Here is a 26,178-nt window from a genome sequence, read left to right as displayed (position 1 = left end):
ACAAGGGGAGCAAATGAAATCCTGGTTAGGAAAAGGGTTGGGTTCCCAATCAGAATGATTGATTCTCCTTTTGTGAAGTTTAGTGGGATTTAACCTCTGGGTATCCTAGATCTTATAACGATTATTAATGAACGTCTACAAAAGAATTCAAGATAAAGTCCAAGAAGAATGCGTCGATTGCTACCCGGTGCATGACGTACACGATCCATGTCGCAGCTGCGCTTGCAGGTCTTCTGCTGTCCACCTGTGGCATCCACCCCGGCGTGCAGGCCCCCCCACCCCCCGAGGCCTGGAGGGCTGCCACGTCGCTGCCTTGTCGAAGTGGTTGGTGCCGCTTCTGAGATGAAGGAAATTCCTGCTTGAAAGGACGTGTTTATTTTTAGACGTAAGTCTGTATCATGTGAGTCGAAAGCTGCAGTTTGTATATGAAATTGCATTTGGAGGGTAAGAGGTGTAGAGAGCCAGTTACAACCGGTTTGTTTAAACTAGGCCTGGAGCAGGTAGGACTGAGGGGGAGGCCCAAGCCTGTTCCAACCAGTAGAGCGTGCTCCCCGGAGCCGGGTGGCCCTGGGGCAGCAGACCCCGGGATCCCGGCCTGGAAGTGGAACCTGCCATGACTTTGATCTTCGAGGCTCACCTATTGGGACGGAGCTTTGCAAGGGCACAGCTACGGGCGCCGTGGAGTTTTGTGTGCGAATTAGAAATCAGGACTCCGGATTTTCACACCCGAGTTCCAGCAGACTTTCCCCATACGATGACCCAGGGCACTGCTCGGCCCTCTGCTTGGCTCTTGAAACGATGAGCATGACAGGACCACGTTTCTCCAGAATCCGTGGGCACCTAGGTCTGAAGGCACTTATTCTCAGGTCCCAGTATTTTGAGGTGAGTGTGTTTTCGGTGTAACGATGGTATTTAAAATTATCGTGTGCCCTTACATACGTAAGAGCTGCTTTCCGCGGTGCTCATTCATAACGAGCGGCGCTTTCGTAGCTTAGATCTGAGATCAGCGTGTTTTAAACCCGGAGCTTGACATACTCTTGGTAATGCTTGTAAAGAGAAGATGTGTTCTTTTTCACTCAAGCATGAAAAACACTGTGACCTTGGGCGAGCGATTTGACCTTGAGGCCTAATTTCTTGATTCATAAAACAGGATTTATCGTGGCTCCTTCAGGAAGTTGCTATGGTTTAAATGAGGACAATATTTATAGAGCCCTTGAGACTTAGTGGGTCCTGAATAAAATGTTCTCTTCTGGGGCACCTGAGTGGCTCAGTGGTTGAATGTCTGCCTTCAGCCCAGGGCGTGACCCCGGGGTCCTGGGTTCGAGTCCCACGTCGGGCTCCCTGCATGGGGCCTGTTTCTCCCTCTGCCTATGTCTCTGCCTCTCTCTCTGGGTCTCTCATGAATAAATAAATAAAATATATTTTTTAAAATGTTCTCCTCTCCTTCTGAGCTCCTCTCCCATTCCCTCAGGATATTCACAGGCACAAAGCCTGCAGCAAGGGTCCAATTACAGAGCTTTAGCTTCAGTTCTTTAAGGAAAGAAGGTGCAATGGTTTGAACACCTCGTTGCCCTATGTCAGGCTTTCAGGCAGCTGCACTTAGTCGTCCGGTAACTCCAGGCTCCCTGGGAGCAGTGGGGTGGCCGCAGAGAGAAGACCCTACATGATCCGGGGCTGCCTGGGATGCCAAGCATCCCCCCATCAGTACCTAAATAAACCTCACACACACCCCTGTTTGCTGGCCCGTGGGAGACCCATTTCCCGTCCGGGTACTTCGGGGAGTCCCTGAGCCTCGCCTGTCTCGTCACCCATGCCTATGTGACTGCCTCTCAGGCCTGGCGTCACCGCGGCCGTGCGGTCCGTCCTCTCCGGCTGCGCACTGCCTCTGCTCCCGGCGCCCCAGCCCCCGTGGACCCAAGGACCCAGGGGCTTGGGAGCGACATCTGTCCAGCATCTGGACTGCGGGCTCCCTCTCCGGGCTCCCCCATTGGCCCCTGGGTCCCGGCTGACAGACCCAGCAGGCCTGGGGGGCCCTGTGTTCACCATGCTTTCCCCTCCTGCAGCCTCTCTCTGGCCCTCAGTCTCCCCTCCCGCAGCCTCTGGCCCTTAGTCTCCCCTCCTGCAGCCTCTGGCCCTCAGCCTCCTCTCCTGCAGCCTCTGGCCTTCGGTCCCTTCCACCCTAACCACCCAGGCTTCACCCAGATCATTCTCTCTGTGCAAGGCCACCCCACTATCCCCCCCACACCGTTCAAGCTGGAACCCCCACATCCCTGAGCTAAACACCGGCCGTAAGAATCCCGCCGTCCATTCCGCTAATGCCGGTTAGCTGGAGGTTTCAGCCCCCCTCACCCATGTACTGTGACTTTAGCAAATCTGAACCCGACTCATGAGGCGGGGCTGCAGGACACGGAGGTACACGTGAGCCCACTAGGGGCACCTGCCTCGCCCCAGGTCGTGGCCCTGAGGTCCTGAGGTCAAGTCCCACATCAGCTCCTCGGGGAGCCGGCTCTCCCTCTGCCTCTCGTTCTCTCTGTTTCTCAAGAATAAATAAATCTTTAAAAAAATAAAAAATAAATAAAATGACTCCACTTACACGAGACCTCTAGACTAGCCAAAGTCCTAGAAGCAGACACAGGGTGGGAGACGTCAGCGGAGGTGCGGGAAGTGGGGAGTGCTGGCCAGAGGTACACAGCTCCAGTTAGAAAAGATCGGCAAGACGGGGATGTCCAGTAGGGCTGAGCAAGAGGGAACAGGGCTGTCTTATGACCATTTTTCTGAGAGGGTAGAGCCTCCGTCGAGGGTTTAGCATCATAAGTCACGAGGCCAGGCAGTAAGCTTTGGAGGGGGTATCTTCGTGGCACAGGTTGTCGTGATGCTGAAATTTAGTGTTCACGGGACTAATAAGCACAACTGCAACCTTTTACCCAGAGCTTTTTCAGTTGCCTTTAAAGATCCCTTACTCCCCTCTGTCGGGCCTGCCCCTGTCCGGCCACCGCGCTGGTAAGCCCCCCACCTCCCCCCCGCTTGCTGCACACTCATGCCTCAGCAACTGTCCTTGTGCACGAGGCAGAAGAACTTGGGTTTGGTTCCAACGATTTCTCAAAAGTGCACTTACCTCCAAACTTGTATACGTTACATACGTATAGCTTTAAATCAGATTTTATCCTGAACTTAAATTTTAGTTTTTTCTAAACCCACCTCTTTGGTAGAAAAAAAAAATCACATGCCTTAAATGATCTTTATGTATTTATGTAAATTTAATAATGAAATGAATAAAAGTCAAGTAGAGCCAGTGTAACTTTTTCCCTAATTTTACACAGAAAGTTTGGCACATAGCAACACCATCAGTCATACTGACTTCTCACTTTAGGATATATTCCTATTTCTGTGAATTCCTCAAAAGTTGTTTTGAGGTTGGGCAAGGAAGGGCAGTATGTATGTCACTAAAATAATTATATATTTCAGTAGCAGAGAACCATATTTAATGTAAAATAAATTATTTGATTTCTAATACGTTTGTCATAAGTTGAAGTTAGATTTCCACGGGATCGTGCTATCCATCCCTCAGGAAAAAGGGGAGGTCATTGTAAATGTAAAGAACAAACTGATGCTTGCCAGAGGGAAGTGGGGGGAAGACGGGTGAAATGAGTGAAAGGGACTGGGGGATATAGGCTTCCGGTTGTGGACTAAGTCGCAGGAACGAAAGTCACGGCACAGGGAACATTGTCGACGACGTGACAACGGCGAATGGTGACAGATGGCAGCTACAGTTGCGGCGAGCATAGCACAATGTTCAGGGAAGTCGGGGCACCAAGTTGCACACCTGAAACCAAAGTAGTATTGTGTGTCAACTACACTCAAAAAAACCCCATTAAAGTCAGGTCAGGTTCTGTTTTCTTTTGGGGGGCGGGTATGTGGATGGTGCTTTCCCCAGAATTGAGAGCGTACAAGGGTTTGAAATTATGATAAGGAATTTGAAACAAAACAGCTCAGTCATAACCCAAGTTACCTTCTAGACAAATCTGAGGGAACTTTTCATGTTAAAGTTATGAAGGAGAATCAAGGGAGCCCCCTAGGTCTCACCTTATACTCCAAGTGGGTCAGGTCTCACCTTATACTCCAAATACAGATACTCACCTCTGGCTCCAAGCTGTGCAGTGTTCGAAGGCAACAGGTGCTCCCTGGGTCGAGGTGTTGGGTACCCCGCCCACCTGAGGGAGGAAAAGGAAAGGCTTCATGGTCTCAAATTTAGTAACGTTGGTTTTGCTCATTTATGTGTTTAAGTGATTCTATGAGCAATTCTATTGGAAAAATCTCAATTATTACTGTTCGTAGGAAATTACTAAAGCATCAGTTAATATTTTACGTATGTATTTATACACACACACACTTTAAACACAAAGAAACATCAAGTCATCTCCTTAAATCCTATATATTGTCCCCTCCTCTTCCTCTGAGTGTTGGTGATTCTCATCTCTTTTAAACTCCATCAATTAGAAAGAATTGGGGAAAAAATGACCTCACATCAGACCCCTTAGACCTGCTGACCTGACAAGCAGCCTTGAAGATGAATCACAAATCATGAAGTAGCTAGAAGGCAAATATTCCTTAGTTATGTGGTGATGCATTTTAGTTCTTTTAAGCTACAAAACTTCATATTTTTATACATTTTGTCAGTTTTTAACTATTCTAAAAAGATTTTAAGAGTTTATTATTTTTATTTAATGAAATTAATATATTATTAATTTTATTTATTTGTTTGTTTGTTTATTCACTTATAGAGCTAGAGGAGGGGAAGAGGTAGAGAGAGGAAAAGAACCTCAAGCAGACTTTCCCCTGAGCGCAGAGGCTGATGCTAGGCTTGATCCCAGGACCCTGAGATCGGGCCCTGAGCTGAAATCAAGAGTTGGACACTCTTGAATGTCCACCCAGGTGCCCCTAAAACTTCATTTTCTATGGTTGATAAAGTTGCTGCTTCTGGATAGAATCATTATGTAAAGAAAGAGGTAGCTATTTAAGGTATTATTAACGCCTCCTATTTATTTCTTGCTTACTGCGACAGGGAAGGCAATTGTGTCAGCCACAGAAGAAGAACAAATGCGTATATTCAAGACAATCCCTATGGCAACACGGCTGTTACCTCTCACAAACTTTTATGCGTTCTTGGGTGGGAGGAAAAGGGGTAGAGATGCGCCTACACCTCTGGACATGCCCGTGGGGCTGTGAGATACACGTCGAAGCCATCTTTCTTGTGCTTTAAGGTGAGAAGCGCTCAGGAACCACTGTGCCAAAATAGTGGATTTTGAACTTTTAAAGCAATAGAATCTTTTTCTCAAAAGAAATTTTACATGGTCCCAAAAAGGATAAAACAGGTTAAAGCACAGACACAGCGAGTGAAATGGTGAAGGGTGGGAAGGTTACAGACTCCAATGGCTGGCTTCCCTTTTGGGTTTTTGTACCCCGGAGAGTCCTGAGGTGCCCTATAGGAGCCCAGGGCCAAGAAGAACGTAGTTTGGATGCTCTAGAGTTGTCTGTGTTGCAGCATACTAAGTGCATAACCAAGGGAGGTGCAGATACATGTAAAATATTAGAGACTTCTTGGAGGAAGAGCTGAGAGATCACAATTATCCACAAACTCTGTGATGGTTCAGGGACCATCAAGGAGATGGCGGAGGGGACCAGTGGATGAGGCTCTATTCCCCCTTCACTGCAGCACCCCTACATGTACACAATTATTCTTGTGTCTCTTTACCCTATTGGGTTTCACACCTAAGTTCTTCTTTGTTTGGGAGAGAGAGAGAGAGAGCGCGTGCGTACGCACACCCGTGAATGGTGGAGGGTGGGGGGGAAGAGGAGCTAGTGGGCTCCCTGATGAGCTGGGAGTCAGATGGGGGGCTCGGCCCCGGGGCTTTGGGATCATGACCTGAGTCAAAGGCAGACACTCAACCGACTGCGCCATCCCAGCATCCCACACATAAGATTTTATTTTTTTAATTTTAATTTTTTTGATGAAATGATTCAATGCCTAAAAAAAATAAAAATGGAGTTTTGTTTTCTTATTTTCTAGGTGAGGAATCTGAGTACTGAAGTTGTGGTTTTTGTCTGGGTTGAATCAGTTAGTGAACAGCAGAGTCAAGACTCCAACCAGAGTGGACTGAGGAGCCAAGTCCCCGGGGGAGGGGTGCTGTGCAGGAGCACCTCACAATGCCAGTCTTTCTCCGATACTTTCTCTTTTTCCCATTTTGGCTCTACTCGGAGGAGAGCTGAGTTTCTTCCAGAGTGACAATGCAGAGAGGTGAGTCTCCCACTCAGCCTGAACACAAAGGGGACCTTTTACTGGGAGCCGATCCGTATCCGCTTTTGACTAAAAGTGTAGAGAACCGATTTTCTCGTGCTTGCTTGTACATCGCGTGGTTTTATGTATGGCGACAAGAGGGAAACGCCTGTGGTTCTAGTTTAATAGGATTTAGGTAATCTAGGTTTTCGAGAGGAGGGATGTGGCCAGGGCAGTAGAGTGAGGAGAAAGATTGGAAGGCAGCTTTCTAATCGGTATATGACATGAGATTGAGGGGAACGGGCCCAGACTGTCAGGGGGTAGGAGAAGGGGTGGTCTGGCTTTTGCCTTGCTGTTTGCATGAGCCTTTGTCCACTGGCACCAGCTACAGAGTCTCCTCCTTCTCCTCTGCCTCTAGCTCCCTCCCGGCCCTGTTCCGGGGGCTCCAAGCGCCAGACACGAGGCCCAGGGTGGTACAGCTGCCCTGGGGCTTCTGGGGCTGCCTCTCCCACTCATGTCACCTGTGTGAGTGTCAACAGCCTGTGTGGGGGCAGACTTCTCTGTGCCACACAGGGTTGTTTCACTGATGCGTGTGCCGTCTGTACTATTTTTCCAAGAACGTTTCCCTGCATATTTAGGAATCACCGTTGTTCTCCAGGCACATCAGGGGAGTGTTTGCCTTTGTTCACTCCTTAGTCCTTTCTTCTTCAGTCCATCTGTCCCTCCTCTTTCTTCCTCTCTTTCTTATCTCTCCCTCCCCTTTTTCCTGCTATCCCTGGGGTGGGGGTGGGGGGTAAATATACAAAATTATATCCTATTTCTTATTTCTTGGTGTCTTGCTATGGCCAGATACTCAATGATTTATATATGTGTGTATTTATATGTGTTTGATTTTACTTTATAGAAAGATGTGTTGTAGATAATATAAATTTTATATAAATGTAATATATAATAAAATAATAATATATAACTATATATTATAGTTTCTATATGATGTAAGCAGAAGCATTTATATTTATATAAATTATACATGAATGTAATCCTCAGATCCAACTTTTACCCATATTCATAGACAGAGGAACTGAGGCACAGAGACCTCTGCCCTCAAGGAGCTTAGATAGACACGGGGCTGTACGTCCCAGGTCTCCCCAGCCTGTGACTTAGCTAAAGTCACATGCAGGTTACTAGGCCCGAGCTCCCAGTCCCCTCGACTGCCGGAGTCCGTCTCTACCAGGCCCTGCCCCCAGCCGCAGGGGAACCTCTCATGTCCACGCATGCAGGGGTGCCCCCCGCAGGAAGGCCTCCCACTCTGGCCTTTTGTTGCCACAGTCTCGTTACCACCTCTGCAGTGAGCAGGGAAAGGGTGGCACTTTAGGGGGGAAGGAGTAGGGCCAACCAGGCTCTGAAGCCATTTCACGTCCACAGACACTGGGATGGAAGGAGAGCAGAGATAAGCAAAACAAAACAAAACAAAACAAAAAACAAAAACAAAAACAAAAAAAACAACAAAACCCCCAAACCAGACCCCCATTCCAACTGCTAGTGATGAAGTGTTTTTCTCCTAATTACACTGTAACCACAGAAAATAGAAAATCGTCACAAAGAAGGCTCAGGTCTCAAAGGAGAAGTTAACCATAAAGATTAACCAGGCCCAGCAAAACGTGTCTGCGGATCACAGATGCCACGAGGAGGAGTGGGGCCCACGCGTGAGCAGCCCCCCAGCTCCAGGCCCTGCCCCGGCCCCGGCCAGGCCCCGGTCCCCTCAGGGGCTCTGGGGAAGGGACAGTGCTGCTCCTCTCCCCTCAGAAACCTGGCATGACCTGCAGTTCACCGGCCAAACGGGAGCCCAGGTTGGTGAAAGGATTTGGCCCCGGTTCCTCAGAGCGGGGCCTGTCCGCCCCCAGCACCCATGCTTGGACCTTAGACCCAGAGAAGAGGGTGACATTTCCTCCCGTTGTCCTGTGCCTGTGTAAGCAGAAGGCTTTGGGAACAGGTCCAGCTCCAAGTTCTGGGCCTTCAGCTTAGAAGGCAGAAAATGATTAGGATTTAACATAGCAAGTTTGGGGGATCCCTGGGGGGCCCAGCAGTTTAGCGCTGCCTTCAGCTGAGGTCATGACCCCGGAGACCTGGGATCGAGGCCCAGTCGGCCCCCTGCACGCAGCCTGCTGCTCCCACTGCCTGCATCTCTGCCTCTCTCTCTCTCTCTCTCTCTGTGTGTGTCTCATGAGTGAATAAGTAAAATCTTTAAAAAAAAAAATAAGTTCGAGAGCTTTCAAAGTAATATTAAGAACACTATTAACAAGACACCTTGGGGCACACGATGGGTGGATTTCCGGAGTCTTACATTAGCCACAGCCAAGCCTGCCCCCAGCTTCAGTCGTGTCCCCATAAGAAGCGTGCTTGGTGCCCTTTGGAGGGGTCGGCACATTTTAATTCGATGAGGCAGTGACTCAGCCTGTTGGAGCATCCTGCGGCCATTCCATGCGTGAACAATGCTCTGGAAGGGAACGTGGGTCTCACATTTCCTGGTACCGACGTTTGGCCACAGAGGACAAGGAGGAAGGGAGATAGAAGCTGGTGTCTACCTGGCCCGACATGATGAAGACGAGCCTCTGTGCAGGTCCTTGTCACCGCCGCACAAGGCCCCGTCAGATGGCGCTGACTCCCTCCCCCAACATCCTTCCCCTTCTCCCTCTTTCTTTCTCTTTCGTCTGAATTACTCGGGAACCTGTTATGTCTGTAATTCTCCTTGCTCTCCTTTCCTTTGAGACCTCCTCGGCCCAGACCTTGGTCTACGGACGCCTCCCCATGGGACCGCGGGTGCAGCGGCTGCGGGGGGACGTGGCCTTCTGGTCCCCAACCCGCATCCTCACAGCGGGCCCTGTGCACAGATTCAGGCTTCCAGAATGAGGCCAAAGGCCCAGGAAGTCAGCCATTTTGAATGAATTAGCAACCCCGAGGAAATAATAATGAGATATTTGGAGGCTGAGAAATATAAAAATTGTTGCCTTTCTGTTTATAATCTTAGAATTGTTTTCTGGGCTTTTTTAAACTATAAAAGACTATTGAGAGAACAGAGGCTTCCTGGGTGGGAAGTGAGTGAGGGACGGGCCACATGGGCGACGGGGGTTAAGGAGGGTCCTTGGGTTCAGTACTGGGTGTTGTACGTAAGTGATGGATCATTAAATTCTACTCCAGAAGCCAGTATTACACTATCTGTTAGCTAAGCATTTAAATAAAAGCAAGAAACAAACAAAATAAAGCATATTTGTTGTATTTTTCCAATAAGCATTGTATTTGCATGGTCTGCCAGATTTTGCCAATCTTTGTTATTTCCTGTCTGTGTGTGTTTTTTTGTGTGTGTGTGTTGTTTTTTTTTTGTTTTTTTTTTTTACTAAGTCTTTTACTTCAGTTGCAGCATGTTGTCGTACGGCATCATATTAGACTGAGGTGTACGATCCAGCGACTCACCAGGTCTAGGCGTTATTCACAGCTCGCAGGACAGGCGCCTTCTGCAATCCCATTACCTGTTTCCCCCATCACCCCCACCCCCCACCTCGCCTCTGGTAACCATCAGTTTTGTTCTCTATAGATAAGAGTCTGTTTCTTTGTTTGGCTTTTTTTCCGCTCCCCCATATTTCTTTGTCTCTTAAATTCCACATAGGAGTGAAATCGTATGGTATTTGTCTTCCTCTGACAGACTAATTCTGCTCAGCATTCTACTCTCTAGTTCTATCCACGTCATTGCAAATGGCAAGGTTTCTTTTTTCTTTCTTTTTTAAGTGGGCTAAATACCCAGCTTGGAGCCCAGCATGTGGCTTGAACTCCTGACCCGGAGATTCAGAACTGAGCTGAGGTCAAGAATTGGATGCTTACCTGACTGATTTCATTCCTTTTTTTTAAAAAAAGATTTATTTATTTATTTATTTATTTATTTATTTATTTATTTATTTATGAGAGAGAGAGAGAGAGAGAGAGAGAGAGAGAGAGGCAGAGACACAGGAGGAAGGAGAAGCAGGCTCCATGCCAGGAGCCCGACGCGGGACTTGATCCCAGGACTCCAGGATCACGCCCCGGGCCAAAGGCAGGCGCTAAACCGCTGAGCCACCCAGGGATCCCCTCATTCTTTTTTTTTTTTATGGCTGAATAATATCCCATTGTGTGTGTGTGTATATATATATATATATACCGTATTTCCTTTATCCATTCATCAGTTGGTGGACACTCAGGCTGTTTCTACAGTGTGGCTACTGTAGATAATGCTGCTATAAACCTTGGGGTGCATGTATCCTTTGTATTCTCTGGGCAAATACCCAGTAGGGCAATTGCCCGGTCATAGGATAGCTCTATTTTTAAGTTTTGAGGACCCTGCACACTGTCATCCAGAGTGTCTACACGAGTGTGCATTCCTACCAATAGTGCAAGATGATTCCCCTTTCTCCACATCCTTGTGAACACCTCTTGTGTCTTGTGTTTTTTATTTTAAACATTCTGAAAAGCGTGAGGGGATACCTTATGGTGGTTTTGATTTGTATTTTCCTGATGACGAGCAACACGGAGCATCTTTTCATGTGTCTGCTGGCCATCCAGATGTCTTCTTTGGAGAATGTCTATTCATGTCTTCTGCCCATTTAGTAACAGTTGTGTAAGTTCTTTATATATTTTGGATATTAAGCCTTTATCAGAGAGGTCGTTTGTAAATATCTTCTCCCATTCAATAGATCAGCTTTTAGTTTTGTTGATTGTTTCCTTAACTGTTCAGAAGCTTTTTATTGTGATGAAGTCTTAATAGTTTATTTATTTTTGCTTCTCTTGCTTCAAGAGACATATCTAATTTTTCAAAGATTTTTATTTATTCATGAGAGACACAGCGAGAGAGAGAGAGAGAGAGAGAGAGAGAGAGAGAGAGAGGCAGAGACACAGGCAGAGGGAGAACTAGGCTCCACGCAGGGAGCCTGATGTGGGACTCGATCCCAGATCCTGGGATCATGCCCTGAGCCGAAGGCAGATACTCAACCGCTGAGCCACCCAAGTGTCCCTTCAAGAGACATATCTGGAAAGATGTTGCTATGGCCGATGTCAGAGAAATTATTGCCTGTGCTCTCCTCTAGGATTTTTATAGTTTCAAATATCACATGTGGTCCTTAATACATTTTAAATTTATTTTGGTGTATGGTGAAAAAAAGTAGCCCAGTTTCATTCTTTTGCATGTTGTTCTCCAGGTTTCCCAACACCATTTGTTGAAGAGACTGTCTTTTCCCCATTGCATATTCTTGGCTCCTTTCTGGAAGATTAATTGACCATAAAGTTGTGGGTCAATTTCTGGGTCATTTCTATTCTGTTTCATTGATCTATGTTTCTGTTTTTGTGCCAATAGCATAATTGTCTTCATCACATCACATCATCACTACATCACTAATGTACCTTGGAGTTCAGAATTGTGATGCCTCCAGTTTTGTTTTTCTTTTTCAAGATTGCTTTGGCTATTTGAGGTCTTTTGTGGTTCCATACAAATTTTAGAATTGTTCTAGCTCTGTGAAAAATATTTTGGTATTTTGATAGTGACTACTTAAACATGTAGATTGCTTTGGGTAGTACACACATTTTAACAGTATTTGTTCTCCTATGAGCATGGAATGTTTTTCCATTTCTTTGTGTCCTCTTCAGTTTCTTTCATCAATGTTTTATAGTTTTCAAACTATAGGACTTAACTCCTTGGTTAAGTTTATTCTATTTTATGATTTTTGGTGCAAGTGTAAATGGTATTGTTTTCTAAACTTCTCTTTCTACTGTTTCATTAATAGTATATAGAAATGCAATTGATTTCTGTGCATTGATTTTATATCCTGTGACTTTATGGAATTCATGTATCAGTTCTGATGTTTTTTTTTTTTTGAGTAGTCTTTAGGGTTTTCTATATAGAGTATCATGCCATCTACAAATAGTGGAAGTATTCCTTCTTCCTTACCAATTTGGATGCGTTTTATACGTTTTTGTTGTCTGATTGCTGTGGCTACAACTTCCAGTACTATGTTGAATAAAAGTGGTGAGAGTGGACATCTCTGTCTTTTCCTGACTTTAGGAGAAAAGCTCTCAGTTTTTCACCATTGAGTATGATGTCAGCGGTGGGTTCATATATGGCCTTCATTATGTTGCTGTATGCTCCCTGTAAACCTACTTTTTAAAAAATCATGAATGGATGTTGTCCTTTCAAATGCTTTTTCTGCATCTATTGAAATGATCTTATGGTTTTTATCCTTTCTCTTATTGATATAATGTATCACATTGATTGATTTGTGAATCCTGAACCACCCTTGCATCCCAGGAGTAAATCTGACTTTATTATGGTGAATAACTTTTTTAGTACATTGTTGGATTCAGCTTGCTGGTATTTTGCTGAGGATCTTTGCATCTCCGTTCATCAGAGATACTGGTCTTTGGTTCTCTTTATTCACTATCTTTGTCTGGTTTTGGTATGAGGGTAATATTGGACTAATAAAATGAATTTGAAGGTTTTCCTTCCTCTTCTATTTTTTGGAAAACTTTGAGAATAGGCATTAACTTTTCTTTAAATATTTGGTGGATTCATCTGTGAAGCTATCTGATCCTGGATTTTTTGTTTGTTGGTAGCTTTTGATTACCAATTCTTTTTCATTGCTGGTAATTGACCTGTTGAAATTTTCTATTTCTTCCTGTTTCAGTTTTGGTAGATTATATGTTCCTAGGAATTCATCCATTTCTTCTAGACTGTCCAATTTGTTGGCATATAATTATTCTCAGACAATCTTTTGTATCTCTGTGGCATTGATTGTTATATTTCATCTTTCATTTCTGATTTTGTTTATTTGATTCCTCTTTTTTGTTTCATGAGTCAATTTGTTGATTACCAGCTCCTGGTTTCATTGATCTGTTCTATTGCACTTTTAGTTTCTATATCATTTATTTCTGCAGGTTTGAGTTTTATTAGTTCCTGTTTTCTAGCTCCTTTGAGTGTAAAATTATGTTGTTTATTTGAGATATTTTCTTGCTTCTTGAGGTAGGCCTGTATTACTATAAACTTCCCTCTTAGAACAGCCTTTGCTACATCCCAAAGATTTTGAACTGTTGTATTATCATTTTCATTTGTCTCCATGCATTTTTAAAATTTCTTCTTTGATTTCTTGGTTGACCCATTTGTTGTGTAATAGCATATTATTTGTCCTTCATGAATTTCTGCTCTTTCCAGATTTTTTCTTGTGGTTATTTCATAGCATCATGATCAGAAAAGATGCCTGGCATGACTTCAATTTTTTGAATTTGCTGAGACTTGTTTTGTGACCTAATATGTGATCTACTCTGGAGAATGTTTCATGTGTACCTGAATAGAATGTGTGTTTTCTGCTGGTTTAGGCTGGAATGTTCTAAATATATCTGTTAAATCCAACTGGTCCAGTGTGTCATTCAAAGCCACTGTTTGCTTGTTGGTTTTCTGTTGGATAATCTGTCTATTAAGTGGGGTGTTAAAGTCCCCCACTATTATAGGGGGCTATTTTTGTTTATTAGTAGTTTTGATTACTGCTTATACCCTGTTGGTTAGTTCCTTTATATTTATTATTAACCACTTTATGTATCTGGTGCTCCCATGTTGGGTGCATAAGTATTTATAATTATTATGTCTTCTGTCGGATTATGCCCTCTATGATTATATACTGTCGTTCTTTGTCTCTTTTTACAGTCTTTGTTTTAAAGTCTGTTTTTTCGAATATAAGTATTGCTACCCTGGCTTTCTTTTGACATCCATTTCCATGATAAATGGTTCTCCATCTCCTCACTTTCAATCTGCAGGTGTCTTTAAATCTAAGATGAGTCTCTTGTAGGTAGCGTGTAGGTGGATCTTGGCTTTTTTGTCCACTCCATCACCCAATGTCTTTTGATTGTAGCATTTAATTTGTTTACATTCAAAGTAATTACTGATATGTATGCTTTTACAGTCATTTTGTTTCTTGTTTTTTGGTTGTTTTTGTAGTTTTCCTTTGATCCTTTCTTCTCTTGCTCTCTTTCATGGTTTGCTTGCTTTCTTTAGTGATATACTTGGATTTCTGTCTCTTTATTCTTTGCATATCTCTTACTGGTTTTTGATATGTGGTTATCATTTGGTTTGTATATAACCTTTCCTATGTATAACAGCCTGTATTAAGTTATAGGTTACTTAAGTAAGTTATAGGTTACTTAAGTTTGAACCCATTTTTTACTACCCCCCCAACCATATTTTAAGTGTATGGTGTCATATTTTACATCCTTTTATTTTGTGAATCCCTGGACTCATTTTTATGATATACTTATTTTTATTTTGTGTTTCCTACTTTTCCTACTTTTGCTTATAGTCTTTATGTTCTATTCAAAGAATTCCCTTTAACATTTCTTGTAGGGCTAATTTAGTGGTCATGAACTCCTTTAGTTTTTTTTTTTTTAAGATTTTATTTATTTATTCATGAGAGGCACAGAGACAGGGAGAGAAGCAGAGACGCAGACAGAGGGAGAAGCAGGCTCCATGCAAGGAGCCTGATGCGAGACTTGATCCCGGGACTCCAGGATCATACCCTGGGCCAAAGGCAATCACTGAGCCACCCAGGGATCCCCTAGTTTTTGTTTGACAAATTCTTTATCTCTCCTTCTGTTCTAAATGATAGCCTTGCTGAATAGAGTATTCTTGGCTGCAGATTTTTTTTTATCCTTTTAGCATTTTGAATATATCATGCCATTCCTTTCTGGCCTGCAAAGTTTGTGCTGAAAAATCCACCGATAGCCTTATAGGGCTTTCTTTGTATGTAATTGTTTTTCTTTTGTCTTGTTGCTTTTAAAATTTTTTTCTTTATCACTGCCTTTGCTATTTTAATCACTATGTGTCTTGGTGTGGACCTCCTTGGGTTGATTTTGATGGGGGATCTCTGTGCCTCCTGGATTTGTGTATTTGTTTCTTACCCCAGATTAGAGAAGTTTGAAGAAATAATAGCTATCTCCTTCTTATCCTATTCTTCTGGGATCTCTGTAATGAAAATGGTATTATATTTGATTGGTATTGTCATTGATTTCCCTAAGTTTATTCTCATTTTGAATATTTTTCTTTCATTTTTTTCTTCTTGATTACTTTACATTATTCTGTCTTGCATGTCATTAACTTGTTCTTCTGCTTCCTCTAGCCTGCTATTTATTCCATTGTGTATTTTTAATTTCATTAATAGTGTTCTTCATTTCTGATTGGTTCTTTTTTTTTTTTTTTAAATCTCTCTGTTAAGGATCTCACTGATGTTCCCCACTGGTATCTTAAGCCCAGTGAGTTCTTTATAATCATTACTTTAAATTCTCTATTAGGCATATTACATATTTTTGTTTTGCTTAGGTTTCTTGCTTGGTTTCGTCCTGTTCTTTTATTTGGGACATATTCCTCTGTCTCCTCTTTTTCTTTCTTTCTTTCTTTTTTTTTTTTTTTAACTCTCTGAGTCTGTTTTTATATGTTAGGAAAGTCAGCAATGTCTCGTGCTCATGAAAGTAGTGGGCAGGGTGCTCACTTTTAACAAAGTGGTGCTAGTCCTCTACCATAGGTGATGTGCAGTTGCTGCAGAGACCTGGGCCAGCCAGGGGTGTTCCACAAAGTGCACGTGGGGGCACAGTGCCCACAAGCTGTGTGTGCTGAGTCTCTTCCACAAAGGGCACACAGCTGCTACAGAGACCAGGGCCCTGCAAAGCATGCAGGTTGGGAGATTCTGTGTTGGTGAGGTTTAATGCTGGTCTTTTGGAGGGAAGGAACCTGCAGCACTGGGACTGAGGCAAGCATGACTGGAAAGCGCAGGTCTGCCAAACATGGGGGCGTGGGGCTTGGTGTAAGTAAGTTAGCTGGTGAGTATTGGTGCCGAACTGGTTCCCCCAGGTTTATGTTTATGCTGAGGGGTGGAGAATAGAAATGGTGCCTACCAGCTCCTTTGTTCATAGAAGGGTCTCCTTAGGATCCTATCCTCTCTGGGACAGGCTCTAAGATGAGTAAATAACTTTCCTTCCCATTCATCCCAGGCAATTTTCAAACTGCTGCTTCTGGGCTGGATCTCCAGGGGCTGTTGGCTATCTCTTTAAGGGCAGGGATTCAGCTTCCTAACACCCTTTAGGCTCTCCCAGAACTGAGTCCACTGATTTTTAAATTTAAGGCTTTGGGGTACCTGAGTGGCTCAGTTAGTTGAGTGTTGACTCTTGATTTTGGCTCAGGTCATGATCTCAGGGTCATGAGATTGAGCCCTATGATGGGCTCTGTGCTGAACATGGAGCCTGCTTGAGATTCTCTCTCCTTCTCCTTCTGCTGCCCCCTCCCTGCTTGCACATGTGCTAAATAGATAAATAAATAAATAAAATTCCAAGCTTTAAGTCCTGTTGGTTGTAAGAACTCATGAAATTTGGCCCTTCTCACTTACAAATCCAAATGTTATGGAGATTTGTCTTCCCCTTGCAGGTTCCCTGATGTAAGAACCTGTTTCTCACCCTCCTTAATGCCCCTCACCCCCGCCCCACCATGGATGACCCAGAGCTCCCTACCATGTCTCTGTCCTTCCTACTGTTTTAGATGTGGCCTCTTCTCTCTCTCTCTCTCTTTTTAAAGATTTTATGTATTTATTCATGAGAGACACACACACCCAGAGAGGCAGGGACACAGGCAGAGGAAGAAGCAGGCTCCATGCAGGGAGCCCGATGTGGGACTCCATCCTGGGGCCCCAGGATCACGCCCTGGGCCGAAGGCAGGCGCTAAACCCTGAGGACTTCTCTACTTTTAGTTGTGGAGTTTTGTTCTGTCAGTCTTTGGGTTGTCCTCTGGGTTATTTATGCCAGTGTGAATGTTTCCTGGTTGCATCCAGGGATGAGGTGAGCTAAGCATTGTCCTACTCTACCATCTTCCCAGCCTCTTTCCTTCCTGTGTGTTTTTATAATGTCTATTACTTATGTCAAACCACAGTGCTATCTTCCAAGTATGAGGCCAAATTTAATGTTTTATATTTGAGTAACCTACCCTTGGTTGTTTTTGGGATTGTTCTAACCTCAAGTGACTTAAGCATAATCAAACATATCTCAGGAGAGCATTTCTTTAATTCACATGAATATCAGAGAACCCATAAAAATAAAAAATGATTAATTTACTATTAAATAACTTTCTGTTATGATTGTTTTAACTAGAATATCATGCAATGTTTTAATATGGACTACAAATGATCTCAAATGGTACAATTTAATAAATAAGGGCAATAATAACATGGCATATGGAATCACTTTGAAGTGCTCTGTATGCAAGTGACATGTTACTACTAGAAAACTAGCAGATTCTTGAAGCTTTCTAAACAGCCATGCTACATTACCCAAATTCATTGACTTAGATTGGTAAATCTGTTTTCTGTCTTAATAAATTATTACTGTGGAATGTATAAAAGAGAGTTTTCTCGATGCTGCCAGAATTCCAAACCAGGTATCTGCAGAATAAGATATGATATAGATGACTGAAACAACTACTCTTCCTTTGGCCCGGGTGTTTATTATGCAGGTGATAACATATATGATTAGTCTGAAAGACAAACGTCAGCACTATAATAGTCAGGACTGTTAACGGGAAGACAGTGAGCATAATTTCAGAGTAATAGTATGAACCATCCTTGCTGTTACTGTTGTTGTTGGCCATTTCCTTTTTTTTTTTCTATAAATGCTGTGATTAGTTGGACAGACTATTGATGAATAGCACAACTCAACAGTTACTCTGAATAACATAAATCAACAGTTACCCTTTTCTAGAATTTTATAGATTGGTGGAACCCATAGATTTCAAAAATTTTAATATTATAGAGGACATTGGAAGTCATCCAGCTGAACTCTGTCATTTTGTAGATGAGGAAAATGAGGCCCAAAGCAATAAATGATGTTTTAAATTGCTGTCTTTGGAAAGAATTAGGTCTAGAGTTTAGGTCTCCTAGCTTCCGGAGCAATGTTGTTTTTTTTTTTTCATCATATTACGCTACCACCAGTGCATTATTAAAGATGGAAATGGTTAATTTTAGGAGTTTCTAATGAAGAAGAGGTGTTTCCTCCTAATTCCTAAATCATTGCCTTCTGCATATCTTGATGGAAAGCACACGAGTTCTTTTAAATCCATCACTTAAAATACCTGTACCCCAAGCACTCACCAGATATTTAGACTCAGAGCAGAGGCTTCCTCAGTGGAAACAATTGCTATTGAGTTGATCAAATAAGAGTGGTCTCTAAAAAGCTAAGCATGAATAGGTGGCAATTATTGATAAAGCTATCATCCATCATGGCAATTGTAAGAATTAAGGATAATATGGTAAAATTATCAGATAGCCAACCTTCTCAATTAAAAATTTTAGGTTTCGTTTTTGCATTTTTTTCTTCATTTTCTATTTATGACATTGGGCACTATTGGATATACAGTGATTTATCCTCATAACATTACGTTCTAGTGGAGGACACTAGAATAAAACACACATTTCATTTATTAGTAAGTTATGCAAAAAATAAGCAGGGTAACAAAGACAGAGAATGCCTGGAATAAGGGAGAGACTAACTAAATGAGTTACAGTAGTTAGAGAAGGTCTCTGGAGAGGTGGTATTTGAGCAGGGAATGGATGAGGAGACAAAACCAACAGGTAAAGATCTGAGGGAAGAACATTTCTGTCAGAATAAAGAATATGTGTAAAGGTCCTGAGGTAGGAATGGGCTTGGTGGTAGCAGAAGCGGGGAGATAAAAGGGGAAGAAGAGTAGAAAATGAGATCACAGACGAGGTCAGGAGCCAGGTCATGTGGGTAAGGTGGTAAGCTAATAGGGCAAGAGAAGACAGAGGGGGACAAGTTAAGAGATTATTGCAATAGGATTTTTATATATTTTTTAAAAGATTTTATTTATTTATTTGAGAGAGAGAGAGAGAGGCAGAGACACAGGCAGAAGCAGGTTCCATGCAGGGAGCCTGACATGGGACTCGATCCCAGGCCTCCAGGATCACGCCCTGGGCTGAAGGCAGCACTAAACTGCTGAGCCACCCAGGCTGCCTGATTATTGCAATAGGATAAATGAGGAAAATAGTGGCAAACTAGGGAGGTCTGGGTGGAAATGGAGATGATGCAAAGTGGCAGATTTGGAGTATATCTTAAAGGTTAGCTGACAACGTCTGCTGAAGGACTGAGTGTAGGAAAAAACATGAAAATGTGGCAGACAGACTTTAAGGTGGTCCCATAACCCACTGCCTCCTGGTGTTCATGCCCTTGTGTCATCCCCTGTCTTTGAGCTTGGGTGGGACCTGTGACTAACTTCTAACCCATAGAATATGGCAAAGATAATTGGGATGTTACATCAGTGGTTATACTATATAAGACTCCATCTTGCTACCAGACTCTTTCTTTCTCACTTTTAGCTTTGAAAAATCAAGTTTCTATGTTATCAGATGACCCACAGAGAAGGCCATGTGGCAAGGAACTGTGGGGTGGCTCCTAGGAGCCGATAGTGAGAGCTGGCAAGGGGCCAGGGCCCTCAGTCCTACAAACACAGGAACTTAATGCTACTAACAATCTCGTTGGAAATGGATCACCAACCAAGTTTCAAGATAAGAACAAAATGCTGGTCGACACCTTGATTGTAGCTTTGCAGAGGATTGCCGAACTCCTGACCCGTGGAAACTATGAGGTAAATGTGTGTTGCTTTAAGCTACTAAATTTGTAATGATTTGTAATATAGCAATAGAAATTTAACACACATGGGATATTTAATTCATCTGTTCTAGTCTTAGTGCCACGAAGTATTATAAGAAAGCAATTTATATAAAAAAATAAAAAATAAATTTATTAAAAAAAAACAGTAAGAAAGCCATGATCCTCAAACACAGCCTGCTTATTTTACAGATGTAGAAACAAGGCCACAGAAAGTCAAGTGACTGTCCGAGGCCACATGGGTCACTAGCAATTAGAACCTGCATCCGTCTTCCCCATCTGGAGCTCTTCTTGCTACATGATGCTGCTTTCCAGGCATTACATGTATCAAGTTTTTTGTTTTTATTTATTTTGTTGTTGTTGTTTGCTTATTTTTTCTGTCGGTCTATGTAAAGCACTTTATTGTAGCTTATTAAGATTTAGAATTTTTCTTCTTTTGATCCATGAAGGTGTGAGTTAGAAGCTCTCTCTCTCGAGTTAGAAAAAAGATATCTTTCTTTACCTTATCAGGGAAATCTGTCCCATATGTGATTCATATGAATTCCTAACCTTTAACCTGTGATGACCTGCATCATGAAAATGAACTGGCTTGGGGTTAGAGAGAACTCTTTAGAGTCCCCTAAATATAGCTAATTTTGAAGCTTCCTGCCTGGTCAGAGTGCCCGTGTGGCACAGTCGGTTTAGTGTCTGGCTCTGGGTTTAGGCTCAGGTTGTGATCTCAGGATTGTGAGATCAGTCTCCGCACTCAGCAGGGAGTCTGCTTGAGGTCCTCTCTCTCTCTCTCTCTCTGCCCTTCTCACTTGTGTTCTCTCTCTCAAAATAAGTAAGTAAATAAATATTTTAAAAACCAAAACCAAACAAAATTTCCTGCCCAGTCATAGCAACTCTCCTCTCTCCTATAAATCTTTTGGATCTTTAGGAAACCCTTGTCCCTCCCTGTTTACGGGGCCTCCTTCTCCTGAGAAACACAATCACAGTAATGGTCACTGGAGAGCCACTGGGTTGAGGTGATAAAAAGCAAAAAAATAGAAAATATTTTCAAGAAAGAAAGGAAGGAAGGAAGAAAAAATGGGAGAAGGAAAGAAAAAGAGAAAGAAGAAAGAAAGAAAGAAAAAGAAAGCAAGCAAGCCATGTGAAAACAATACAACCTAAAATTCCAGTATCCTGTAGTGCTCTGGATTGAAAACATGAGCCTTGAGTAGCCCTGGGATAAGATCATCTCTCACTAAAAGCACAGCCATGGTCCACCCTACATGGTCCACCCTGGAGGCTACATCTTACATCACTTCTGTGTCCATTGTCCCAGAGACAGGAACTGGAATTTTAGCTCATGTTACTTTGGAGGTTGTTCTTCACGTTGTTCATGGAGTACTGGAAGGATTTAGCAAATCACCCTGTCCTATTGGGAACTGTAATACTCTCATGGCAATCATCCTCCTACTCTGCTACCCTTTTTTTGGCATCATGTTCCTACAAATTACTATAAATTACTATTTTCATTCATTTAATACTGGGATGAGACAATGGAATTCTTTTCTTTTGTGCATGAGCCAAGAGATAATCTGTGTCAGGCTGAAGGAGTGAAATAGGCAATAGGGTTAGTGTGAAAGGCGACAAACATCAGTATGCTGTGGACAACCACATTTTTTTCTATAGATTACAGTAATGTGGAGCTGACTCTGGATGCAATGAATCTTGTAAATAATTATGGCTTAAGTTATCAAGCTGTAAACTGGACTGCTGTTCTGCTGCTTGATATAAGCAAATCCTAGCAGTCATATTTTATATGGGAATATTTCACCTGGCCTAGGTGTATATGAATATTTATAGCAATTCTGAAAATAATTTGAGATTACTAAGTTTCCCTATCCCTTTTGCTGTGAAGATCCGCCCGCACTCCCTGTCATCTTGCAAAAATACTATATTTACAAGTTCCCAAGATCCTGACATTAGAAAATTAACTAGTTTATTCTTTATTTGTTGTTTAAAATTTAAATAACTCAGGAATGATAAAAAATGAAGTGTTGTCAGCTCTTTATACATGGAGTGAGTCTATCCCATCATTTTCTGGAGCAGGTGTAGCTGAGGGATAGGAGGCTGGTTGTTAGAGGGGAGGTTATATGAGGTGTACTTGGAGGGCATATGGAGGGAGAGATATACTTAGGGAAGGTCAAGCAGAGGGTAGAGGAGTCCCGAAGACCAAATCAGTCCAGTTGACGTCTCCCTAGCCAGGCAGCAGGCGGCCATAATCTTAGCCTAGCTTCTCTCCTGATCCTTATAAAAGATGGTAGATGTCTGAACAAGCCCAGAAACCTAAATAACAATTATGGCGTACCACTCAAGAGCCACACCTTCTTACACATTGTTTAGTAACATAAATATTATTCTGTAAAGTTCCATGTATTCAAAGCTTTCAAAAGAATACTATAGTTTTGGTAACTCAAGCATGTGCTATGGTACTGCCACCTTGTCTGATGAGAGTAATTACTCGGGATATGCATACTTTGCCTTACGGAGGCAATGCATATAGATAGTTCCATTTTCTGAATTTCCATTAATTTAATTTAATTTTCAGTCTGAGTATATTGGATTTGATAACACGGTCATGATTGAATTTGTCAGTTCAATTAAACAAACAAGTTTGTAAAATATTATTTCAATTTGAGTATTTTTATTCCATTGGTTAGAAACAAATATAAGCAAAATTAACCGAATTCAAAACAAAATCCCAAACAAATACTAAGTTGGCCAGCTGTCAAAAAAGTTGAGGCATTGGAAAACAGATTACTGGCAATACCCATATGAAGTTTTGTGAATCTACCAAGAGTTGGAGGAACTTGATTAGGATTAACTTGACTTTAGGAATTAATTCTAAATATGTATTTATAAAGATTTCCCTCTATAATGGAGAATAACTTGTACACTTATGACAGTTAAAATGGCAATCATATATTTTATACAGTATCAAGAATGAGCCTTAATATAAACTGTGGACTTTGGATGATAATGATATATTAATGTAGGTTCTTCAGCTGTAACACATGTCCCACTCTGGAGGGGGATAGTGATAATGGAGGAGACTACACATGTGTGGGGGCAGGGGCATATGGTGAATCTCTGTATCTTCTGCTCAGTTTTGCTGTGAACCTAAAATTGCTTTAAAAAAAAGTCTATTTAAAAAAGAAAGGAAGAAAAGAAAGAAAGAAAGAAAGAAAGAAAGATAAATAAAATCTTGTTAAAAATGGCAAAATCAAATGCATAACTATTTTCTCATTTAATTTGTTTTAGATTCCCATTAGCTAACATAGTAAAATTGAACATCTTTTCATCAAGTGCCCTTTTAAAGAGAGAATTTTATTTTTTAAAAATAATTTTACAAATGAGTGGGAAATATCAGAAAGGGAGACAGAACATGAGAGACTCCTAACTCTGGGAAACGAACTAGGGGGTGGTGGAAGGGGAGGTGGGTGGGGGATGGGGGTGGCTGGGTGACGGGCACTGGGGGGGGCACTTGATGGGATGAGCACTGGGTGTTATTCTATATGTTGGCAAATTGAACACCAATTAAAACTAAATTTAAAAAAATCAATAAATCATACCTCATCTAAATTTAAAAAATAATAATAATTTCACATACCATTTTGTAACTACTCTGCACAGGGAATTTATGTTAAAATGTTTAATATGTCATCTCTCCTTTGAACATTAAAAATACATAGAGGCCTTTATGCATCAGTTTATTTTACTTATGTAATTCATTGTAACATTTAAGCCTGAAATAACTTAAGACTAATTTGCTTGGGAAAACTGAGACACATAACAGATTTCTTGGTCTTAATGCATTGGCACAAAGTATCCATAGTTATTATTACTGCAGAATTAAGCATGCTTTCAGAAATCTGACAATGTACAATTGGGGAAATTCCAATATTATCTATTTAGATGTTGTGTCAGAGAATAAAAATAAATCTTTCTAACACCAATTATCTCATATTCTTGCACTCTAAATAAATAACCAAATTAATCATCCTCACCCTTAAATTTCTAGAGTTCTCGTTTTTTACAGTAATATCTGGCTTTCATTAGCATCTTTTAATGAACTGGTCCATGCTGAGCAAAAATAGTTAAATCTAATAAACAATTGGTCGAAATACATTCCCCTGCATTGAAATAGGTTTTTTAATTTTGTTTTGTTTTGTTTTTATGGTTATTTAGTTTTGTTTTTTAATCAGCAGCTTCATCCTGGGCTGGTTAGGATCAGAGCTCTGACCTCCTGCTTTGACCTTAAGACTGCACAATCCTGTAATTATGATGCCTCTTGCCTGTATATATATATATATATATATATATATATATATATATATATATATATGCAGAGGCAAGGAGCTCATTATTATATTTATTTTTGGAATATGTATAATAATCAGGTATATGAAGGTTGCAATGAATCATTGCCTACCAATAGTTTTATTTATTAGTAAATAATAATTTATCATGATTAAAAGGGATTAGGATGTTTTTGTTTCCAGTTCAAAAAAATAAAGAAAAAATAAACAAACTGTAATAAATATAAATTCTGCAAAACAGCATTGAAAATACAATTTTGAATGGAGTTTAAAGTTGCAAAATGCTTCATTATTTATACTTTTGGGGGGAATTTTCCCCAAAATGGCAAAATCGATTATTATGGTATCATAGGTATTATTGGAAACATATTCATATTTGGTAGCATTATATATATATATATATATATATATATATATATATGAATCAAATATTAGCCTTAAGTGAAACTGTAAGCAAAATGATTTCGTGACCAGATGGCTTAATAAAAACAATACTTTTTATGGTTTTCTCAGAGCTTTTGCCGGAGCATAATTTTTACCTAAAATGTACTCTCCTTCTCCTATATCGCAGCCTTTCATGACCATCACCAATGTCAAGTCTTCCTCAAGGTCTTTCCTAATTCTTTCTGCTTCGGATCACTTCCCTCTTTGAGCCTCCATTGTTTGTGTGCCTAAAAAATACTTTTATTAATTCTTTGTCAGTTACAAAGGCTTTTCAACTTTAAGCGACAGAGAATCTGACAGTGGACTAGAAAGATGAGGTTTTCTTCTTTTCACACGACACGGTATGTGGGGGGGTGGCTAATAGGTATCCACCAGCAGCGCCTTGATAGCAGGCCCAGTATCCTGGTGATTCTCTTGGTCTTGCCCTTTTGACTCCGAGATGGCGCCTCTACTTGCTCTTGCTAAGTTTCATCCTTGATATGTCCTTCCTTCGGCAAGCTGGGAAAAAAGAAGCAATCATGAGAGGGGATGAAGCATCCTTTTTGTTTTTTTCATGAATGAATGCCTGTGTAACAAAATAAAAATATTTTGATTCAGCAAAATGCATTTTAATCAATAATGAGCAACATAAGAAAACATGTATTTCATTTGTAAATAAAAATTACAAACGGTCTGTATTTGGAAATCATTTGTACTTTGGGGGGAATTTGTTAATTCTGATGTATAAGATCAGAGTGGGAAAGAGAGAAAGAGGTTGATTTTTATTTTTCTCAATCATAGAATTTTCTGGGTTTTTTTACAACTGTTATGAAATGAAGATCTGCTTTTAGCTTTTTCAGCTTTCCGATAAAAGTCCCTTCCAACTTTTCCTTTTCCTACTAAACTCTTCATGTTTGATGCCTTAAATAAAAGTGTTTTGGTTTCAAAATTATTATTGTTTTATGTTAAATACAGATCCTGGAAAACAATACTAATAGACTTCTATATAAAGGGCCTTGTTGGACACAACCATTTCTTAAAACTATGTTTGGTTCCTGCCTTCTTTGTTTTCTCCTGGCATTTTTTCCCTCTTTTTGTCAGTGCAGATAGGTAGGTTTGCACCAGAACTGGACCTCAGCGTGCAAATGGTCCTCAGAAGGAGGCCCTTCAAATGCCTGAGATACCAGTAGCCAAGCCTCGCCTGGGTTTAAGCAGCAGAAATGGAAGGAGTCCTTGAGGTGCCTTGAGCCACCCTGCCTTCTTAGGCACTAGACTAAGAAATTCTTGAATGTCGGTGATTCCCGAGGACTCAGGCTCCTTTCATGGAATGTGGATGTTTCCTGGTGATTCTGTGCTACTTAAATCCCAGAGGTGACTTATGTCTCCAGAGCTGGTGATGATCCAGAGATTGTG

At 41.6% G+C, this 26,178-nt stretch overlaps 1 long non-coding RNA gene across 1 annotated transcript; it reads left to right on the top strand.

The window, feature by feature from the left end:
* Window positions 1–20,340, top strand: LOC129522761 (uncharacterized). The gene is made up of 5 exons (XR_008666980.1): window positions 1–882; window positions 5,063–5,261; window positions 6,068–6,295; window positions 19,705–19,973; window positions 20,189–20,340. It is a non-coding gene; the product is annotated as an uncharacterized LOC129522761 (long non-coding RNA).
* Window positions 20,341–26,178: the final 5,838 nt, after the last annotated feature.

Source organism: Nyctereutes procyonoides, unplaced genomic scaffold (assembly GCF_905146905.1).
Source record: "Nyctereutes procyonoides isolate TBG_1078 unplaced genomic scaffold, NYPRO_anot_genome, whole genome shotgun sequence".
NCBI lineage: Eukaryota > Metazoa > Chordata > Mammalia > Carnivora > Canidae > Nyctereutes > Nyctereutes procyonoides.
The sequence above is the reverse complement of the archived record's forward strand: the minus strand, read 5'-3'. Positions and strand labels throughout refer to the sequence as shown.